We start from the raw sequence: 15,785 nt of genomic DNA on the forward strand, positions 1-15,785 counted from the left end.
CCCTTCTCTGGACCCGCTCAAGCACCTCGATGTCCTTCTTGTAGCAAGGGGCCCAAAACTGAACACAGTACTCGAGGTGCGGCCTCACCAGAGCCGATGTATCAGAGCTGATGTATCAGCAGACTCATATGCAAGCTGATCCAAACTGGGTGCACCTCGGGTGTGCCTTGTGTATTAACTATCTCTGACATTGTGCCACCCCATTAATATCAGTGGATGTACCCAGCACCGCCTTGGGGCTACACAGAACGTGGAAATTTCTAGTACGTTAATGTTAGTTTGTCAAAGATGGCAGTGCGTGTTTGCAGTCTGTTTATTGCTTTTGCCAGTGGTAGATAACATTTATAAGGAATCGGTCAAAGGAAAGAGCGCCTTCTGGAACTGTGAAGCTCTGTGCTGGCAACTCGCTGACTGGCTGGACCTACTGTCCATCTCCAGAGGGAAGCAGACTGCTGTTTTGAAATTAAAAAATAATAATAATAAAAAAATGGTGCTGCTCTATGGCGCCCAGAGGACTGCCACTCTGCATGGCAGTTAAAAAGAATGTGGTTTGGAGATGGAGAGCAGCAGAGGTGAAGCAGCTGGGAAGAGAGACACAAGTATTGCAGTAGGTAGGCTGTGGTTATGACGTGCCTCAGGATGTGCTTTTTTTCTTGTTTCTGCCCTTCCCTCGTGCAGCCTTGGAGAGGTGATGTCCACATGTTGTAGAGTGGTGCAAAAAGGTGAGAGGGTTGTCAGCCCGGTCAGTTCCCTTCACCAATGCTAAGGCAAGTCTTTGAAGAGAAACAGCCTGGTTGCGTGTGCTGCACCCTGTTGAACTAAGCCAGACCAAAACCAGGGCTGCTGTTCCTCCTGCTCTCTTTGCCTCTTCTCATCTTGCAAAGGAATGGTCCAGCAATTCGGGGCAATAGGGGATAAGAGAACAAAGGGGTTTCAGAATAACTGCTAACTGTTATGACTAGTGCATGGGGCACTATGCAAGTCTCTGACATCCAGCCAAGATGGACAAAGGAGAAGGACAAGGGAAAAGCCTGGGAGGAAGACTATGAGCCTTCAGTACGAGAGACCCCCAGAGGGACCACCAGAGACTGACAACGCATGCGCCAGTGGGCGGGATCGGATTCCAGGAACTAATTATAACCCTGCCTTTTCTAGAAGTAGTAATGAATATGTATTAGCCTAGGAGCATAAAAACCAGCCACCTGATGAAACTGGTGTGCATCTTGGTGGAGCAGAGACTCCCGGCACACCCAGTGCTGTTTGCTTACCTCTATTCATTTAATAAATTGCAAACTTTAATTGTAATCCTATTTGGGACTTAGTCATTTATTACAACAGACAACCTTGTAAAATGCAGACAACCAGAATCCTTACCGCCATTAGGTGGAAATCACGGTGTAAGAAACATCACCACCTCAAAGAGTAAAAGCCTCAAAAGAAATGTGATTTTAACAGGCCAGCAGCTGTGTATTTTCTGTGAAGCACCAGACAGAGCATGAACCTGGATTGCACAGTGAGAAACAGGAGGGTCCTGGTCCTTTGGAGGAAAAAAAAAAAGTACATAAACTGTATGGAATTAGTAGGTGCCCTCCTGCTTGCGTTACCCCCGCCATTGTAATCTCAAATGAAAATGCTCCTGTACTGAGATCCTCTCCTGAGCCTCTATTATTTTCCAAAAATTGATTCACAGTTTTAAGGTTTCAGGGATAGGGCACTAGGGTTGGATTTCAGGGTAAGCGTTCTCAGGGTTTATATTTAGGATTTTAAGGTTTTTAGGGTTGGAGTTTTAACAGTTAGGATTTTAGGAATTTGGGGGTTAGGGTTCTAAGGGTTTCAGGGTTAGCGTGTTAGGGTTTTAGAGTTTTTCGTGTGGTAGTGTTGATATGTTTTTTAGGGTTAGGGTCTTAGGGTTTTATTTTTGGTCAGTTACTTAGGTTTCGGGTTTTAAGATCTTTTTTTTTTTTTTTTTTTTCAGGTTAGGTTCTCCAAGGTTAGGGTTTTGAGTGTCCTAATTTTTTGGGTTTGGGTTTTGAGCGTCTTAATGTTTTGGGTTGGGTTTGGGTTTTGAGTGTCCTAATGTTTTGGGTTAGGGTTTGGAGCGTCCTTATTTTTGGGGTTTGGGTTTTGATCGTCCTTATTTTTTTGGATTTGGGATTTGAGCGTCTTAATTTTGTGGGTTTGGGATTTGAGCGTCTTAATTTATTGGGTTAGGGGTTTTAGGCACAGGTATTCAGGGGTTTAGCGTGGTGAATAGTTTGGGTTAGGCCTGTAGGGGTTTCGAGGGTTTTTAGGGATAGGGCTTGAGGCTTTTTTGTAAGGGCGGTGAGGGCCATGGTTACAGGGAGTGCTGGGAAATGGAGTTCTCGAAAACTCGGCCTCTGATTGGCCATGCCGGCTGCCCAGGGAATGCTGGTAAATGTAGTTTTCCGGCACCAGGCTTCTGGGAGGCCATGTTGTGTGCCCAGAGCATGCCGGGAAATGTAGTTCTCGGGAATTAGGGTTAGGGGCTGGGGCTAGGCTAGGGTTTAGGGTTTAGGGTGAGGGTTGGGGTCAGGGTTAGGGTTAGGGTTAGGGTTAGTTTTAGGGTCAGGGCTAGGGTCTTGTTTAGGGTCAGGGTTAGGGTTATGGTTAGGGTTAGTTTTAGGGTCAGGGTTAGGGTCTTGTTTAGGGTCAGGGTTAGGGTTAGCATCAGCGTTAGGATTATGTTTAGAGTTAGGGTCAGGGTTTGGGTTAGAGGTTAGGGTTAGGATTAGGGTTAGGTTTATGTTTAGGGTTAGGTTAGGTTTTAGTGTTAGGGTTATAGTTAGGGTTAGGGTTACTTTTAGGGTTAGGGTTTGGTTTAGAGTTTGGGTTAGCGTTAGGATTTAGGGTATAGGGTTAGGGTTTAGTGTTTACGGTTATAGTTAGGGTTGGAGTTTAGGGGTTAGGGTTAGGATTTAGGGTTATGGTAAGGGTTAGTGTTGGTTTGGGGTTAGGATTAGGGTTGGTTTGATTTAGGGTTAGGATTTGGTTTAGGGTTAGTGTTACGGTTAGGATTAGGGGTAGTGTCAGGGTCAGGTTCAGGGTTAGGGGTAGTGTTAGGGTTTGTGTTATGGTTAGGGTTACGGTTATGGTACGGGTTAGTCTTAGGGTTAGATGTAGGGTTAGGGTTTGGTTTAGGGTCAGGGTCAGTGTTAGGGTCTAGGTTAGGGTTAGGATAAGGTTTACGGTTACCGTCAGGTTTAGGATTATGTTTAGAGTTAGGGTTAGGGTCAGGGTTAGGGTTTATTGTCAGTGTTAGGGTCTTGTTTAGGGTCAGGGTTAGGATAAGGTTTATGGTTAGTGTCAGGGTTAGGATTAGGGTTATGGTTAGGGTTATGGTTAGGAGTTAGGATTAGGTTTAGGGTTAGGTTAGGGGTTAGGGCTTTTGATTGGTTTGGCATTAGGGTTAGGGTTATGGTTAGGGTCCTGTTTAGGGTCAGGTTTAGGGTTAGGATTAGGTTTAGGGGTAGGATTAGTATTAGGGATGGGATAAAGATTATAGTTAGCATCAGGGTTAGGATTAGGGTTAGGGTCAGGGTCAGAGTTAGGGTTTGGGTTAGAGGTTAGGATTAGGAATAGGGTTAGGGTTACGGTTAGGTTTAGCATTAGGGTAAGGGTTAGGGTTAGTGTTAGGGTTATTGTTAGGCTTAGGTTTAGGGTTTGGTTTAGAGTTTTGGGCTTGGGTTAGGGTTAGTGTTACGATTAGGGTTAGGGTCAGGGTCATGATCAGGGTTAATGTTAAAGATTAGGGTTAGGGTCTGGTTTAGGGTTATGGTTAGTGTTAGGGTCAGGGGTTAAGTTTAGGGTTAGGGTCAGGGTTAGGTTTAGGTGTTAGGATTATGAATGGGGTTAGGGTTAATATTAGGGTTAGGGTTATGGTTAGAGTTAGCGTTAGGGTTAGTGGTTAGGATTATGAATAGGGTTAGGGTTAGCGTTAGGGTTAGGGTTAGGGTTATGATTATGGTTAGGTTAGGGTTAGGATTAGGGTTAGTGTCAGGGTCAGAGAAAGGGTTATGTTTAGGTTTAGGGTCTGGTTTAGGGTCAGGGTTAGGGTTAGGGTCAGCGTTAGGGTTAGGGTTAGTGTTACGGTTAGGGTCAGGGTCAGGGTTAGAGATAGCGTTAGGGTTAGTGTTACGATTAGGGGTTAGGGTTTAGGGCTAGAGTTAGGGTCTTCCTTTGGGCGCAATTATTGATGGGCGAACGGGGCTTTGTACGCATTTTCTGGGGTCCTATTTTAAATTCCTCTCCGATTCTGGGTAGGTATATATTTAGGGTTAGGGTTTAGGGTTGGGGCTGGGTTGGGGTTAGGATTAGTGTTAGGGTTGGGTGGGGGTTAGGATTAGGGCTAGGGTTGGGTTGGTGTTAGAATTAGGGCAGGACAGAGCAAAAGGCTGAGATGTCCTTGGCTTGGTGTAAGCACTGCTCTGCAACAATTAAAACATCGGGGTGTTATCAGCACTCTTCTCATCCTAAGCCAAAACATAGCATTCTACCAGCTACTAGGAAGAAAATTAACTGTTCTAACTGAAACCATGACATGGGTGAAGCCAACAACAGCCTGGTACCTAACCTGGAAAATTGCCTCAGCTGAACTACCTGAAGGGTGAGCTTCGCTATATAACATCTTCAATCAGAAAAAAGGATGCATGTGCATACACAGACCCCAAAGCCTTCCCAAAGAGCTTCACTTTGCTTTTGGCTTTCTCTTACACAGTGGCATGAATGAGAAATACGGCTCCTCGACTCACCTGAGGTAGCACTGATGCAAAACCAGGAGGATGAAAATGCACAAAGTCCTTTTCCCAGAAAAATGAGAGCACGGGATTTTAGATATTATATATATATATATATGTAAATATATATTGTAAATGTATCTACACTATTTGAAATTCAATGATTTTAAATTAAAATTGCACTGATGGCACTGAATATTATGGCCTAGCCTGCACTGCAATAATATAATAGACAGAAAAAAGCCCCTACGAATTTGATAAGAAGTCAAGCTACTGAAGTGACTGAAGTATTTGCTGAGCCAGTTACAGACGGAGACGTTTCTCCTCTGCACACCCAGAAAGATGTCTCTTCCTTCAGTTCACTAAACATGGAGAAAACAATCAGGGACTGAACCCAAAGAGATAAGAGGCTATTTTACTTTTCCCAGTATAAGCCCTCATAAAGGTTTGGTGACTGGAAAGGCAGGCTGGTCTGCTGGCAAGAACATTCAGTGTTCAGAACGTCCATGTCAAATGCAGAATAAGTTTTGGTAATTGCACTCTTCTCCCTACACTGTATATCCATCATATGTAGGATTTTATTGGGATTTAAATCAGAAGACGCTAACTAATGTATGTTTCTTACTTGGCTTGTGCACCTTGACACAGATGAGCATTAAAATTAGTCATGTAGCAGAGGTGTCAGTCCTCAATTTGGAACATAAAATGAAAAGCGTTAAGTAACTTCAGACTTAATGTGCAGATTCTGAAATAAATACGGTAATGGCATATCCTGAGCATAAGTGAAAGGAGAGCACTAGGCACTAGTGAATCCCTACCATTTGTTCCTTAGGAAAATAATTAAAAAGTACAAATAAAGAACAAGCTTAATTTAAATAATCAATGTTGTGTTTCCTGCTAGCTGATTTAAGTCATGATGGAAATTGTTGATTAAAGTCCCTCATTTAAATCAGCGCCCCTTAACAAGCGTGCAAGCCTCAAGCCTGTGAACGTGTGCCCGTAAGAGTAATAGAAGACCCTTCAGGGAAGAAACAGCTTTCACTAGACTACTTCCAGGGCTGAAAGACCATCGTCCATCCCTTGCAAAAAGAACAATAAATCTTACTAAGCTAAGCAATTTTTCTCCCTTAAGCTCTTAACACTGTAGAAATAGTAGGAACAGGACAATAAGTCACAGGTCATTCCCAGCCATATTATCTGAGTGTGACTGAGCTTGCGATGCGTTTCACTAACTGCCGGAAAGGAAGATGAAGTATGGATGGAATAATTTAAAAGACGGCTTTGAGTTCCCTAAACATTGCATATGAATGTCCTGCCCAGCTATTCGTCTTAGAAGCGCTCAGCCTTTCAAGAACTGCGAGCAGCTTCCCAGGGATGACGGCCAAAGGATGCTGGGTGGAGTGGGAGCATGCTACCCGGTTGTTCGAGTATCAAGAGATGGACAAAGATCTAGAACTAGGGCTATTTCTGGTAGATTTTTTTCAGCGTCATCCTTACGCTTCTGATTTCCCCCTTAAAATTGCATCTCCAAGGGACCTTGTGGTCTTTATGGTAAAGCTATGGTGATCCGAGAGCACAATTATTTGTTACTTTCCTTCCTCCAGCATTTTGCAACAGCAGTATCATACCTTTGTGTCACGCTGTCCTGCAAATCTGCTTCCAAAAGGCTGCCTTCTTTCTTCAAAGAGCGTTTCCAGTGCTTAGCAAGATCTCTCAGAGCCCTTGACTTTGCAGCTGGCAAAGTTTACAACATGTTTACAATACCCTGCATAATTTGGCTATGAGATAATGTATAGTATAGTCCTTCAGTGGTGCACAGTGGGAGAAGAACAAGTGAGAAAAAAAAAAGGGTGATGGAAAGCCAAGAAAAACAGATGGTAGCAAGCTCTCCAAGGGGCGAGAATGAATAAATAACTACAGATTTTTTTTTTTTCAAGGAAAAATATACTGTCAAATAAATAATACAGATTTTAGGAAATGCAAACTCTATCGAATGTGCATTTTTTCAGTATTAAACAATGGCACCTCATCAGGACTGATGGTCTGTACTGCACGTGTTTGCCTAAATGAAACAGAGAAAAGCAAAACTAGTACTTCTCAGCAAGCTCTTGTTTGACCCGAGGGTTAAATTTCATGCTTCCTGGAAAGTCATACTGCAGAGGACAGACCAGATCTCTAGCAGGTGTAAGTCAGAGTGGCCTAGACTTACCATGCCATTTAGCAGCATTATAACTTTGATGGTCTATGTCAGGTCAGCCATTCTTAGGAAGCAAAACTTCCCAAATTTTATGGGAACTTTCCTGTGCCTTCAAAACTACATGTATATCTACTTCATTCACTGTACACACACCTCTAGAATGATTAATTGATGCCTTTCTGCTGTGTTTTGGCCATATCGTATCAAGCTAGAAGAGGAGAAAGAGTTGCTTAAACAACCCCCAAGTAGACAAATAATCATACTTTCTTCCAGCAAAATATTTTTTACCCCTCTTTTTAATCACCCAGAAGAATCCAACAACATATGGGACGCAGGAAAGTTGCTCTCTGCAAATCTGTCAATCTCTTTTAGCGATGCCGTGCGTCAGCCCCAGCTCTGTTATTAACACAGCCTTCCCCGCGCAGCGCTGCCAACTGGCCCGCAGTCAGCTCTTCGCCACGAGACAAACCGTCTCCTGCTACTCTGATCTCTGAGCCTGAGGAGGGAAAGCTGCAAGGCACCACATCTCACGTGGCTCTGCTCCGAAGCCATGGTGCAGTCTCTGGTGCTTGCTTGGTCACCTGCTGGCAGCAGAAGACAAATGAGCAGGCATCTAGCGTGGCTTTCCCCAGTGGCCACGCTCAGTGATGGGTTAGGGAGTAGACAGCAGCGGCTGGAAGGAGCTGCAGCCTCTGCTAACGGGCAATAACCTCTTGACACAACAGCTGAGGATGAGGACTGTGTCCTCAAGCCTGCACAGTTGGGTCCTCTGGGCTATGCCAGGAATGGTGGGTTTGGGAACAAAGCAGACCAAGCCCAGCGATTGTGCAAACCTCCTGGTGAAGGTCCCTGAGGAACGACACCCGCTCTGCCCCTTTGCACTGCAGCAGCTACAGCCTCAAGTGGGGAATGAGCAAGGGTCAGCTCCAAAGTGCTGGAGCACTTTGCGCTCAAAACACATCAGTGCTTCAAAACTATTGCTCCTGCCCTGCATGCATGAAATGGGAAAGCTCCCTTTTTGTTGCTGTTTCAGAAGATCTGGGCACAGAGGGGCAGCAGGCTGTATACCTTGCATTTCTTTTGCCAGCGCTTCAGTAAATCACAATGTTCAGGATGCTTCTTGGAAGCCAGAAACCAGCAGAGGCGATGGGAATAAAGGGTCACCTCTTCATGTTACTGCTTTTCCAGAGGCAGCCAACGCTCAGTTGTCAGGCCCACACCACTGATGATGATATTTTCATCCAAGCCCCATTTTCTCTTCTGCCCATACAAACTCAAACAGCAAAGTCACTGCTATTACTTTAGTTTTTAATTCTTCCTGCTGAGAGCAGAACCTGAGCCCCTCCTCAAAACCACGTGCTCCCATGTTCTGGCACTGCCTGTTTTTGCTAAGGAAAGAGAATCCTCTCCAAATATCCACGTCTTTCTCATGAAGCAATGAGCCCACAGGTGAGCTGCCCAGCTGCCAGGAGCCTGGCTCCCCAGCCGGCAGGTACCAAGCTCTCCTCCCTCTAACAGCAGCTCCAGAAGAAAAGCAGACCCCAGGGATTTCCAGGGAGGGCAGGACCCAGAACTTGCAGCGGTGCAGTGGGGTTCATACATCTGTGCACTCTGCTGCAAAGTCAGCAGGGTCAGATGCTGCTCTTTTCGAAGCTGGACAGGTTTCAAAGGGACACGAGCTGTCAGAAGAGGCAGGCGCTGGGAATGCCTCCAGCTCCCACCCCAAACCGCAAACCGAAATACTTCCTTTTGTTTCAGCATATGGCCAGCCCTGAGTCCTGCACACATTGTAATGCCAAGAGTGACAATTAGTTTGGCATCCTGCATGGCAAAGGAGCCAGCAGGAGTTTTACCCAAACGAGAAGAGGGGCGAAGGCAGGCAGTGCAGCCTCCTGCCGTTTCAGTGAGCTCTGCACCTCCCCAGGTGCCATGTTACAGATGTGCCACCTGCCCTGATCCCGCCCTGCCACCACTTCACCCGAGACCACGTGCACTTGTACTTCACCCTTACGCTGCAGCGTACAAAGGACTGCATTAGGAGTATTTGGCAACCCAAGGCATTTCTCGATTACCAGTTTTTGCAGCAAATCCTCGGTAGGCTAATATTGTAGAATAATGTAACTGCAATCACCTGGTATAACATTTTCTATAGTTCCTTTGCCAGTATCAAAGTACCCTGAATATATTCTCCCTCTCTTACTTAAGTCTTCAGAATTATACTGATCAGAGCAACCTGAATTTATGTACTGACATGCTCCTGCATTCGAGACATTTGCCCAGTGTTGGATAATAAGGTTTCTCACTACAGCCAAAATCAAATTCCAGCTGCCTCTGCTAATGCGCAGCGAAGGTTTAGCAGTACAAAGCCATTGTTGTAAAGCAGACACCAAAGATGATTATATTAAACGGAAAGGGGAATTGCTACAAGCCTGAAATTAGTTTGCTGAAGATACCAGCGCTCATTTCCTTCCTCTGACACCAGAAGCCACCTCGTGTCCTCTAGCAGTCAGAGCCAAAGGCCAGTGGCTTTGCTGAGACTTCCCTGCCCTTCCCCAGCAGCAGGCTGGCTTACAAATCAGCTTCAGCCTTTCCTGCGCTAACCTTGGCGGGTTAAGGACAGGATGCTGACACCAGCACTGCAGTTTCAGAAAGATTTCCCATGTGGGTTTTGATCCATCTCCTGCCTCTCGGCAGGATGCCCTCTGGCAGACAGGTGACCTGAAGGAGTCTTGGGCTCCTTGGGCTCCTCCTAAAACTCTTGGGCTGTCTATGTGGTCTATTCCCAAAGAAAAGGAGTGTCCCGTCTCACGGAAAAGTCGTTGATTGGATCAAGGAAGAAAAATCAGGAAGGAGCCCACATTTGGCAGGGTGCGTTGAAGAGATGTGGAATGCACGCAGGAGCAGGAAGGTGTCCGAGGGACAAGCAGGTGGTTACTTCCTTGGCAATGCTAGCCTGGCTCTGTTAAAGTTAGACTAAAATTCCCAAGGTAAAGGAGTTCCTTTACCTTGGGAATGGGTTTTTAAAGCATATGGCAGCAATAAAAATCCTTCATCTGTCTCCCACTGCTCCCCGTTAGCTGTTACTCTCGGGCAGCGTTATCTCCTCCGAGCACCCTGCAGGCTGTGCAGTTACGCTGGTGGCCCCACAGGAGAGATGGAGGACGACCTGCTGCAAACGGGGATTGCTGCAGGCTACTGCAGAACCGTGCACAGGTTTGCCAGGACACCTTGTGCTCCTCCTGCAGCCCTGCTGCTGGTACCACTCAGGGTCTCCTGTGAGCACAGCTGGAGGCAGCAGCAGGCTGCCTGCTCTGCTTGCCTTGCTAACGTCAACCGACCTGGTTTAGAAAGCAGGCCATGACCACCCATCCCATCTGGCACACACAACAAACCAGTCGTGGTGTCAGAGGCTTGCACACCTCCAGCCACACCACGGGAACTCCTCAAGCAGCGTCCCCTGGCAGCAGGCACTGGTAGCATGCAAGCAGAGCTCAGTCGGCAGCAGCGTGGCTGAGCACGTGCAGAGGGAAAGGGAAAAATGCTGTCCCTCAGTCCAGCACTGAATGGCAGAGATTGGGGATCACATCCTTGGAGGTATTTACTGAATTCATTTTGATATCAGGCAATGAGTGCTTTAAAGAGGACCTTGGCTGAAACAGTCTGTCCTGTGCACAATTCACACTGGAAATGTCAGTGGATCAGAACAGCCCCCTGCCTTGCTGCAGTCTGTTCCTGTGATTTAAGCAAAGGGCACCGGGCTCCTGGCAGCTCCGTTATTACATTGCTTTCCTTTCTGCTGTGCTGAGACATTTACTTCATCAGTGATGTCACTTTCAGAGAGTGGGTTCATACAGCAGAAGGAGAGAGATTTAAACTCACCCCCAGCCAGGAGAGCATCGGGGGGCAACAAAAGCCTGCAGGAAGGGGTGCAGAGGGTCTGAAAACTGAAAGCAAAGGCACGCTCAAAGAAGACTGTTTGGAACATGATAAATGGATCGAAAGCCAAGGTGATGAGCCCCCCCTTGCAAGGCTGGAGCAGCATGCCAAAGGGCCTGCAATATTGCCCAAAGGGAATAATGGTGATAAAATACGTGTGATAACTGGGGCCAGTTGCAAAAGCCACACGATCCAAGTCTCCTGCAGGATCTCCCAGCAGGAACATGCCTCAGCTGGCAGAAAGGCTTTACTTATATTATAGCTGTGCCAAAACCCCATATGATAGGGATTGGGCTTCAAAGAAATGAACGAGAGAAGTCGCACCTTGCTGAAGAAGCTGGGTTTGGTACACTCAGCACAAACCACAGAAGTTACAGTCCCGGTCCTGGGGAACTGTCCCCAGGGCAATACCTACAGGTGTCCTCACATGGCTGCAGGCCAGCTTACCTCTGGGGAGCACAGGGATGGCCCTAACCAGCTTGTGTCTGTCAACAGGCACCTCCTCTGGCCAAGGGCTTGGTCGGTCTGTTACTGCAGAAGCACTGCAAGAGCACCAAAAGGACAGCTGCAGCAAACCCTCCCCTTTGTCACCTGCCCAAGCCATGTTTTACACAGCTCTCACCTGGAGGAAACCCCCCATGGCTTGAACATGGAAACGCTTTTGTAACGTCTTCTTTTCTGTGGGGTTTGTGTTTTCAACTGCCTGTGTACATCTAAGACACGGGGCAGGAAAAAGGAGCTGCAAACATGGGTGAAGACCGAGCTCGGTGCTGGCAGTGCCACACTGCCCTCTCCCGCCGTTCTCCCCAGCAGACACTAATCCAGCTGTGATTACTCTCTCTAGGATCTTTAAATCCTTTGGGGATTAAGGAGTCCCCCTTCCCAAATGAGGGATTCCTCCCTTAATCCACTCCAGCTAGCACAGCAACGCCAGGGAAAAGCAGCGTTTCCTGGGCAGCGGGTTCCTGGCTCTTCTGGGGAACGCTGCGTCCAACTGACCACGGCTCAAGAGCTCTTCAGCATCACTCCCAAATCTGTCTGGCCACAGATCACAAATCATAGCCATGCCCCTGCTGCACCCTCTGCTAGGTGCTGCTGTGGGGTTATCTTGGGTCTTCCATCCCAGGGGGGAATTAGGTCTTCTGAACCTAATTTCTAATCTTCCTTCTGAACCTCGCTGCACTGGAGACATCCCCTCCACACAGGATGGAGCCCTTGGGGTTTACCATCACTGCTCAGCACCTGGCAGCTGAAGCAAGTAGAAACAAAAACTGAGGAAAAGTGTCAACACTACAGAAATACAGTCTTATTGGTCCTTATCCTGTAGCCCCCTCTTAGAGGTTTTCACCAGCGTTAGCCTGCATTTCAGTGGCAGGCAAACACTGTAGCAAGGCGAGGATTTTTGACTTGATTTTCTCTCGACGGGTCTGGCTGAAAGGGTCCCCACCTGCTGTACCTGCCCTCATTTGTAGGATAGCTGGTGGGGGAAAAGGACATCAACAGTGCAAGGCTGTATCACCTAAACCTGGAAGTTCAGTCCTCCCAGCTCCCAGGGTCATACAGCTCTAAGAAAGTCAGATTCCCTATGTAAAAAGTTATATACATATGAGATCTACATAAGAGTGTCTAAAATGTACACCAGGCCTATCAACACAGGAGAAAAATACCTTGATGCTTCAGGATCTAATGCCCGAAAAGAAACAACCTGTCTTCCAGCATCTGCTATTAAGAGCATCCCGAAATATACCTGCTTTTATGGTTTTGGTGTAACTTGGGAGGGCTGGAGCACGCTGCAGCGCTTTGCCTGTCTCAGGAGCTCCCCCCAGTGTGGCAAGAGGCAGCTCCAGCTCTTCCTGCACTCCTGGGCTCACACCCACAGCAGATTTGTGCATGGCCCTTCCCAGCCCATTGCTGTCAGAGGTGCAGAAGACAGAGGAGGGCCCGGTGGATACCCCAGGACCCCCAAGCGTACTGGTTTGAGCCCCCCATTAGCAGCAGCCGCCAGCAGCCCTGGGGCAGAGCACCCTCCATCCCACTGCTCTGTGCCCATCTGCAGCGGCAGGGATGAGTTTTCTTTTAATCCGTTTTCACCCTGGCATGTTCCAGCTTAGTGCGTGTGCTTCGCTGGGGGAAGGGAGGCTTCATTTGATTTGTGCCAGAGCTGGGAACAAAGACACAGAAAACAATCGCTCCCCCATTGCTCGGAGCCCAAGTGGGGCAGGGAGCACAGCACCAGCTGGCTTTTTTTCCTTTTCCCCCTCGTTTTCCTAAAGCTTTGCCCAGCTCTGTTTGCACATGGCACTAGCAGGCACTCAGAGGCAGCAGCATCGCTTAAAGCTTTGAACTGCCGTTTGCAGAAAGAAATGTTCATGCCGACAGGCTGATTGTCATGGCAACGAGAGATCCCCCCCTCTGCTGTGGTACCGCTGCTGGAGAGGCGCTGCTGGGGTGGCACATCCCAGGGGATTCAGCCTGCAGGCGGCAGGCATGGGGGCACCCGACTCCCTGGGGAGCATCGCTGGGGCACGACGTCCCCCTTGTGCCACAGACCCAAAGAGAAGATGGAGATGGCTGAGTTCTGCTGGCTTTGCCATCAGGAGGTACCAAGGGGGAGGTGATGGCAGTCACACCTTTAGATAACGCTAGGTAATGCCTGTGGACGTGATGAGTTGCTTGGATTTAGGCACAGGGCTGAGGGCTAGGAGACCTCAGTGGCTCCAGAAAACCAACACGCTTCCTCTTCCAGGCAACAGTGGAGAACCAAGGCAGGGTGGATCTGGTGGACTCTGCGAGTCCAGACACCCCTTATTTGCAGTTTGGCATCTTGTTAGTGTAATCCCCTTCCTTTATCTGACCCTTCTCATTTAAAAATAAAACACACTAAAGAAACATACACCTCTTACCGCAATACCAAGCTGTGATATTACAATGAGGATCACAATACTCATTATTATAATTGCTTAAGTGATGACAGTTGTGCTATTACTGATTATATCTCTGCTGTGCATGAGCCTCGTGTTTTCTGTGCCTTCCTGTTGCATGCACACAGAGCCATATGCCAGTTTTGATTTGCAAACGTACGATTTATAAGGTAAAATTTTGGAGATCTCAATCTATTAAGACTATGGGGCTACTAGCTGGGACAGATTTTTTTCTCCCTTGCTGTGATGTCAATAAGGAAGCAAATGTGAGTATCACCATCTGCAGCAAGTGCTTCTCTCCTCAGCTACAAGCCAAGGCATTCATCCAACAACCTGGACCTTAATAGTCAGGAGGTGAGAGGGTGAGAAGCATTACTGAACAGCTTGAGCACGGTGCCTCCCCTGAGAAATGCCACCTGCTGCCCCCAAGCAAGAGAACCCCAGAGTGCATATATTAGGGACACTGGTAGTATTGCTTCGGTACCTGGATGGCTCTCGAGAGAACAAGGTGATGGGGATGCAGCTCTGCTATTTGACAGGGGCACGCAGGTGCCCTTCAGAAGCTCACACAGATGGAAGCCGTCCTGGTAGGCACAGTACAGACGATGCACAGACAGTACTCATCGCTCTTGGGAACTGCCGTCTCGAAATTTGGTTATTTTCCACAAGGAAGCCAGTCAAGGACCTGGAAGCAAGTTGAGAGCAAATGATACAGCAATGTTCTGCCAGGAAAACGTCATTAATACTGGAAAATACACAAGTACCCTGGCAATACAAAACATTAAATGAAATCAGTCACTATTTAAAGTCTACCATGGCTGTCTCTAAATAAACCCTATGGCACTGACCTCTCCCATCTAACCGTCCTGGCAACAACTGCTGCTGGCCACCAGCATTCAGCTGGGGTCAGCTGGAGCAGAGCAGTGCAGGATCCCCCATTCCCAGAGCTGCTCAAACCCAGCAGTCACCAGCTAACAGCCAAGATGACAAGTTCTGGACAAGTTAAAGAACACAAGCATCATTTACCATAGATGCTACATTGATTACAGATGACAGAAGCTCACCTGACCCAATACAGACACCAAAAGTCCTTTTCTTTTGAAAAAAAATGCTCAAAATAATATGCCACTTCTCCAGAGGACAGGCTGCTGTCATCTGTTCTTCGCTGGGATCTTATGGGCAAATACTGGGAGAGTTACGTGTTCTGCTCTTGTTTTCTATCACAGCTTGTATCATCACACAAGAGCTGCCCATTTCACATAGGATTATTGGCTACAGTAAGACTTCAGTAATTGCAAATAAGGGCAGGATTTGGCCCACACAGTGTCGCGTTAAAGGGGTGTAGCTGATTAACCGTCACGGGCCCGTTTGGATTCAGAGTACTGAACCAGTCGGACATTCACCAAAACTGGGGGTCCGTTCGGACATTCACCAAAAACGTAATAACCGCCTGGGGGTCCACTCAGACATTCACCAAAAACGTATTAACCACCTGGGGGTCCGTTCAGACATTCACCAACAATGCATTAACCGTCTGGGGGTCTGGTTAGATTCAGAACACTGAATTATCACGGATAATCACCCTCACCCAAGTCGCATTAATGAAAGCTATCACAATGCAATCAAGTATGGTTTATTACAGCAACAGATAATCAGGTTCTTTTGGATTGCCGGCGATAGTGACTGTCTGCAAAAGCAAGCTAATATGCATGAAATACACAGGCGTTATAGGTGTTATAGATGTGACAGGTGTTATAGGTGTTGCAGATGTTATAGGTGTTATAGGTGTTACAGATGTTATAGATGGTATAGATGTTACAGGTGTTACAGGTGTTATAGGTGTTATAGGTGTTATAGGTGTTATAAGTGTTATGGGTGCACAGCCTAGAAATAAACGCGTTGAAAGGATCAAAGACTCTATATAGAGATTTATAAGCAAATATTCAGATCTCACCCAAAGGCGTCCCAATGGGGGGG

At 47.2% G+C, this 15,785-nt stretch overlaps 1 long non-coding RNA gene across 2 annotated transcripts in view; it reads right to left on the reverse strand.

The window, feature by feature from the left end:
* Nucleotides 1-10,594: 10,594 nt before the first annotated feature.
* LOC137853257 (uncharacterized) overlaps nt 10,595-15,785 on the reverse strand; it is a 29,707-nt gene continuing 24,516 nt past the window's right edge. For both annotated transcript variants that reach the window (XR_011094358.1, XR_011094359.1), the window contains 2 exons: nt 14,293-14,493; nt 10,595-12,136 (listed from right to left, as the gene is read on the reverse strand). This is a non-coding gene — a long non-coding RNA (uncharacterized lncRNA). The remainder of the gene's footprint in view (nt 12,137-14,292; nt 14,494-15,785) is intronic.

Source organism: Anas acuta, chromosome 3, assembly GCF_963932015.1.
Source record: "Anas acuta chromosome 3, bAnaAcu1.1, whole genome shotgun sequence".
In the NCBI taxonomy this organism is placed as follows: Eukaryota; Metazoa; Chordata; class Aves; order Anseriformes; family Anatidae; genus Anas; species Anas acuta.